This window comes from Lycorma delicatula, chromosome 13, assembly GCF_047948215.1.
Source record: "Lycorma delicatula isolate Av1 chromosome 13, ASM4794821v1, whole genome shotgun sequence".
NCBI lineage: Eukaryota > Metazoa > Arthropoda > Insecta > Hemiptera > Fulgoridae > Lycorma > Lycorma delicatula.
The window spans coordinates 40,578,139-40,584,874 of NC_134467.1; the positions used below are offsets into that span (position 1 = coordinate 40,578,139).

The 6,736-nt window shown below is 34.4% G+C and overlaps 1 protein-coding gene across 4 annotated transcripts in view; it reads left to right on the plus strand.

Annotated features, from left to right (window-relative positions):
• LOC142333630 (uncharacterized) overlaps positions 1–5,458 on the plus strand; it is a 29,313-nt gene extending 23,855 nt beyond the window's left edge. Inside the window, exons 5-7 of one of the 4 annotated variants that reach the window (XR_012758645.1) lie at positions 401–747; positions 3,887–4,304; positions 5,236–5,458. The gene's annotated coding sequence lies outside the window, so the exon portion shown is untranslated. The remainder of the gene's footprint in view (positions 1–400; positions 748–3,886; positions 4,305–5,235) is intronic. The other 3 variants (XR_012758646.1, XR_012758644.1, XM_075380976.1) reach the window with 3 other exon arrangements.
• The last annotated feature ends 1,278 nt before the right edge of the window (positions 5,459–6,736 follow it).

A 6,736-nucleotide genomic window follows, 5' to 3' on the forward strand; every position in this document is an offset into this window, starting at 1 on the left:
AATCAACGGATTAATCAAATTTTTCGTAACGTATTCAGGTGTAAAGTCGTTACCTTCAAATGTAGCTATAATTTTAATATTTAAACGTATTATGTAAAAATCTTTTGTTGGGGTTTCAAACGGATGATATTCACGTATTGCTAAAAATCATAATAAATTAACTGTGTTAAAAATTCTATTTAGTTTTTCTAAAGGCGACCGGGTTTATTTGTTTTTAACGGCTATTTTTATATAAATAACAAAAAAAAAGAAATAAAGAACATACGTGGAAAAAGCTTTTTCCACCTATGTTCTTGAAAAATTAGTTCATGAAAAATTAGAAAATCTCGTGCTTCAAGAAATCTGTTAAAAATTATTAACAACCAAATATTGTTTATGAAATCTTTGTCTATCTTTTCAGGCGTTCATTCAAAGAATCAGTAGTGGCATCAAGTAATCGTCGCGTTTATGTTTCTAGACGATGCACTACTCGTGCGAAATGTAATGTAAATCTAGTGAACATGTGTGAGCACTCCCGCCAGATCTGTGGACGATCCGCTTGATGACGAATTCAACTGTGTGGACTTTTTGAAACCGCAGCTCGAAAATCTTCAATATTTTATGGAATACCTATTCACCTTACAACGTCTGTAATATTTTTTTTAACCTATATCTTCATAATTGCCTACCCACGATATTATTGCAAACGTCGTATTATTACGATTATACGATAATGAACGTCACCCGGGTAGCTATTAGTTTATAAAAGTAAGTCTAGTATAATCTACTTCCAAGAGTACCGACATTCTTTTCAAAATTTCCTATTTCTTGGGAAAATCTTGATCTCCGATACCGAAATTCCAAAGCGATCAGATCTTCTGAGTAACGCAGGAAATACGTGGATGTTCAATCTTTTATAATTCTTTATAATCGTGTCGTTTCAAAACATTCTCCTACTTATTGAAAAGAAACAACTTCTACCCACACAAATAAAAATTGTCGACAAATTTTAATATGCTGATGCATACTTCCTACATGAGAAAGAGTATTATCGCTTATAATAGTGTAATCTCCCGTCGCTAATCGATTACATCACCCGTTCTAATCAGAGTAATAACAACTTTATATTATGCATTTTCTTGCGATTATATATTTATGTTGACATAATCTAAACATATAAAGATATTTACTGAACCAGAAAAAAAAACAACATAATAGCTTTCTATTAATCTTAACTTCTGGTTTTCTTATTCTTAACGTGCGAAAAGATTGCAACAATTCTTCTTCTAGAAAAAATTATCTATCTTTAGGACCATGTCTTCTTAAAATTTCGTATATTTGAACTGAATCCACGAGCATACGAGGAAAGATTTTTTCTTCCGTGTAGAAAATTCTGAATTTCCAACTAAATTATTCTACAACTGCACCTCAGATTTATTCCTTCCAATAGATGATTTAAAAACTCCCTGTTTACTGTTTGTTTCTCTTTAATAGATTTTTGAATCTTCATCATTTTATATTTTTAATGCTTACTTGGAGTTTTACCACGGCTCTAAATTAGACGACATTATGAGAATTAATGAGCAGATTCTTTTCCTACTTATAGTGGATGTTTTGTAGTTTAAAGGCGTGGCCTTTTTTAATTCTTCGAAATTACAGATCATCAGATTTTCTTTCTTATGCTCGAGTAAGAGGAAATCTGTTCAGTTAAGATAAACTATATGCAATCTACTGGTTTACAGGAGAAGAGAACGAAGCGCAGAATGCTAGACATGAAAGCTAAAACTCCAAATAAAATTTACCGTGAAAATGGCAGACTATATATGAATAATGGAAAGCATTTTCTAGAAAAAAATTTTTCTGCCGGTAGTGAACGATGAATTCTTTGTTAGGTTCCTCTACAATGGCCACTTTAAACATGTGAATCTGTAAAAAGGAACAAATTCCTAAATGAATCTAATTGATCATCCTCCGAATGAAGTCAAATACGAGGTGTGATCAAAAAATACGGTGAATAATTTTTTATTAAAAAAAAAAGTAATAAGGTTACATAGAATTCGATTTAATCTCCTTCGAAGTACTGTCCTTGGCTAACAATGCACTTATCACAACGTTGAGTCCATGACGAGGCATTTCCGGAAGGCGTCTTTCGGAAGGGTTTTCAGTTGCTCGGTCGTGGCCCTCTCAATGTCAGCAACGGTGTCAAAACGTTTTCCTTTAAGCAAAGTTTTAATTTCTGGGAAGAGCCAAAAGTCGCATGGTGCTAAATCCGGTGAGTATGGCGGATGTGGACAGACAGGAACACTTTTTTTGGCCAAAAACTCGCGAATGAGAAGCGAGGTGTGACACGGCGCGTTGTCGTGGTGAAGAAGAAATCGGTCCATTTTTCTGGTCGCTTTCTTCGTACGTCGTTTCGCAAACGTTGCAGTACACCCTTATAAAATTCAGAGTTTACAGTTGTTCCCCTTGGAACGAACTCTGATCGCACTATGCCCTCGCTATCGAAAAAAACAACGAGCATGACCTTGATGTTGGATTTTGACTGACGTGCCATTTTAGGGCGAGGAAATGAACCGGTTTTTCATTGGGAACTCTGCATTTTGGTCTCAGGGTCATAGCCATAGACCCAAATTTCATCTCCAGTTACAATTTTGGCCATGAAGCCCGGATCTGCATGAAGATGACCCTTCAACTCCGTGCAAATTGACACACGATTTTCCTTCTGTTCATCACTCAAAAGTCTGGGAACAAATTTTGCACTCGCTCGTCTCATTTGCAATTCATTAGTTAAAATGTTTTAAACGGATCCGTACGATATGTTAAGGTCTTCCGATAGCTCTCGAATAGTCATTCGCCTGTTTGAACGAAACATTGTTTCCACTATTTGCACATTTTTAACTGTTTTTGAGGTTACTGGACGTCCCGCACGCTGCTCGTCTTCAACAGACTCATTTCCGTTTTTAAATCGGTCATACCACTTGTATACAGTCTTCAAAGTTACCACATTATCGCCGTACACCGATTCTAACATTTCGTGAGCTTTTTTGACACTCTTTTGCAACTTAAAACTAAACTTAATGTTAACGCGTTGTTCAAAATCCATGTTGCGCGACAGACACGATATACACAACCTCACTCTAGCGCCTCTGGCAGCTGACTGGCAAGCTCGAACGTGTTATAACTTGTCCCTGCCTGTCTCAGTTGATCACGCTATTGGACAAATTACAGCATATGGATGTAGCGTCGGCAGTTGCCGCTATAAAAATTCATTCACCGTATTTTTTGATCACACCTCGTATGTTACTTTCTGCGATCGGTAGGATATACCATTGTGAATTCACAAACGGCCCTTTTTAGGAAACAGATTGTTTCTTCTCTGGCAGGGCCTATCTAAGTTGCCTGCGTCGTCGTTGAATCTATCTCCTACATGTCGTCAAAGTTTAATTTTTCATTTATTTTTATTTATTTCAAAATACGGATCGCGTAAAGACTACAAAAACGATCACATGACTGAAAATCTGATCTTTTATTTAGAAAACATTTTCAGTATCAAAAGAAATGAAAATACTCGTATTTTACTTAAAAACGTCATTGGTAATAACAATTTCAGGTTATTTTGAATAGAAAATGGAAGTTAAAATTTTTCCCTATGTAAAAAAAAAGTTTATTGCAGTTTTATCCGCATTAAAGATGAACCGGGCGCATTATCCTTGTTATGTCAATAATGTTTTGTCAAAAAGAAAAAGAATTTACCATAAATAAAATAGTTTTAGTTTTTCCCTTATCGCCTCTTTGTTCTAAGTTACTTACCACTGAATTGAATGAGGATTATGTCTCGTTTAAAATTTTAGAAGTTATTGTACTTCTTTATATATACAATTATATATATTGTTTTTTTATTTTGCAGTCATGATAATGGATTTTGATAAATAAAACAACGTTTTGAAGATGTTTATTTAAGTCAGAATATTTTTCAAACCTCAACTTCCGGTAAATGATTTGAATAGATGATGTATGATTTGTATTCAAGATTTTGTACAATGTTAACTAATAAGATGGTATGAAATTGAACTAAACGTACGTTCTTCTATGACTCCTGATAACAGGTGGAGAACATTGGGCCAAAAAGAGAGATGTATTTATAAATAATCAAAGGTATATTGATGCAATATAGACATGCATCACTACATGTTCTTCCAGAACTTAACCAGACCGTGATACATCATCTTTTGACTAAGGACCTTCATTTCAAAAAGAAAAACCATTAATATCATTCGGAAAAAGTGAAAGAATGGAGGAATGTATATATCATTATATTAATAAATGTAAGTAAAATTAAACGTAACGTAAAGATTATATTTCAAAGAATAGAGAGTTCATTTGGTCCGCAGATGTTGACTGATCTCGACAGGCGACTGAAACGTCCTGTCCACCCAGTTCATTTAAAATAATATTTAATATTATTTTTATTAATATTAACTTAACTTAGCATATTTAGCCAATATTTATGTATGTTTATTATTTATTTTTATTGTAGAGATTAGAATATTATAAAGTATCACATATTAAAAAAATAAAGCCTTCACAAAAGAAAAGTACTTTTCCTTATTATTTAATTTCCGCTTAAAAGAAGACATTATCTCGGTCCTCTACCTGCTTAAATGAGTGATTGTCAGTCAACACTGATCCGAGATTGCTTCAGCTGTATCTGCGTCTACAGTAGGGGTGTATTATCTCAAGAAGCGTTGCAGGAAAGAGATCCTTTCAGGCTTTAATAGTTACTTATCAATTAATAATAATGATAATAACGAAGAAAGCGTGGTCCAGGGTTGGAGGGCCTTGACTAGACGGAAAGAGCGATGGAAGTGTGCTCTGACCTGCTAGTACGAGAATATTATCATATTTTTTTATTTTTTAAAATTAATATTGATTTTTAGTAAACGATGTGATTTAATCTACATAATTCCAGATTTTCGTCTGAAGGAGGAAATTTATATCCTGTTCGTTATTTTTTGTGTAATAGTTATTCTTTTTACGCATTTTTGAAATGTTTTACTTCTCTTTAATAAACAGTTACGTTAATTTTACCAAATTACGTTATGTTGGTGTGAACAAATGTTATCGATCATCGATAATCTCCAGGTATCGAGGAAAATATGAAAATAAAATTAGTATCTCTCTATTTTGAATAATTAGTGTCTTTCAGTTTTATTTATATTTTTTTTTTTATAAATTTTATTTTTCTTCACTTTTCAGAAAGGTATTAGCTTCTACAGGGATAACAGTAAGGGCTGATAATCAAGTTAAAACTAAGCCATCTGAGCTCATACACCAAATTACTTATTAATAAGTAACTCTACGTGGAAACTCGATTATATGGAAAATTCGAATTAAATATTTTATTAGGAATTCGAATGTCTTGTTAAATATGTAATATGAAATCGATAATAAATAAAAAGTAAAAAAAAATAAAACGAAATTTTCTAATTTAATGTATTTATCACCTTTCCTGATTTATCATAAAATAGCTTTCAATCTATTTTGTTTACATTTTCTTCTGATCTTAAAAAAAAATATGACCTTTTTTCGGAATTGTTTTTCATTATTTTTTTTCAATATATATATATATATATAGAAATGGAAGTTATTAAAATTAAGAAATTTAATAATTTCGTTGATTTTCCTAAATATGCGACCGATCAAAACGCCGGTTTAGAGATAATTTTCAAAAATCGATACAATTTTAAAACCGGGTGAAATAAAAATAATCCCAACCGGCATTGCTATATCACTAGTTTACTTTGGTAAACAATCCTGAGTGGTCTACTAAGACTAGTAGACAACTCAAGAAGGATTACCAGGTCGCTCTTCGTAGAGACAGGAAAATTCTCAACATCTGGAAAATTAAATAGACCAGCAAGGGTCATATAGTGGTTGCGAATGACAAGGAGACAGTCCAAATCATCTTGCAGTCTCGTGAGGTAAAGAAGCTCGAGTTTAAAATCAACCCGAAGCGAAAGCGTAGGCCCCAGGTCATTGTCTCCGACATTGAAAGAAGGCTATCCGATGAGGAGGTTCTATCTCTCGTGAGGGAGCAGAACACTGAAATGGATGAAGCCGAATTCAAAAAAGAGTGAAGGCTACACTTCAAGATTGGAAGGCGTGATGCCCAGCGGTATCAAGGCGTTTTTAAACTTGGCGCTGGTCTCTTTAAGAAGTTTGTGTCTGAGGGTAGGTTGTACGTTGATCTCATGTCCTGTAGGGTTAAGGAGTACGTGGATGTACAAAGGTGCTTTAGTGCTATCGTTTTGGTCGCAGAGCCAAATTCTGTGTATGCGTCAGTCTGTGCGCATTGTGGCGAGGAAGGTCACAAGCGCGACGACTGTCCGCAGAAAGACGAGGCTCCGTCATGCGTCAACCGTAAAAGGTTGCGCAGAGAGTGTAAGCATTCGGTCAACAGTAAGGACTGTGGCTGTTTGTGGGTACCTTGTCCTGTTTAGGATCTCAGGTGATTAGGGTTCCGCCCAGGCAATTAAACTGGTCAGAGGTAGGCGCCATTGAAAAATATGAGTTGAAATTTGGCAAATCAATCTCAAAATGAATAAATGAGGTGATTCAAGCTAAAGAAGTACATATTTCATACCAGAATTAAGTAACATAAATGTCATCATCGTCTTCATACGTCATGGATTACTGGCCAGTTCCAGCATCATCTCTTTCTTGGGAATTTTGTATCTCTTCTTACCTTCGGTTTGTA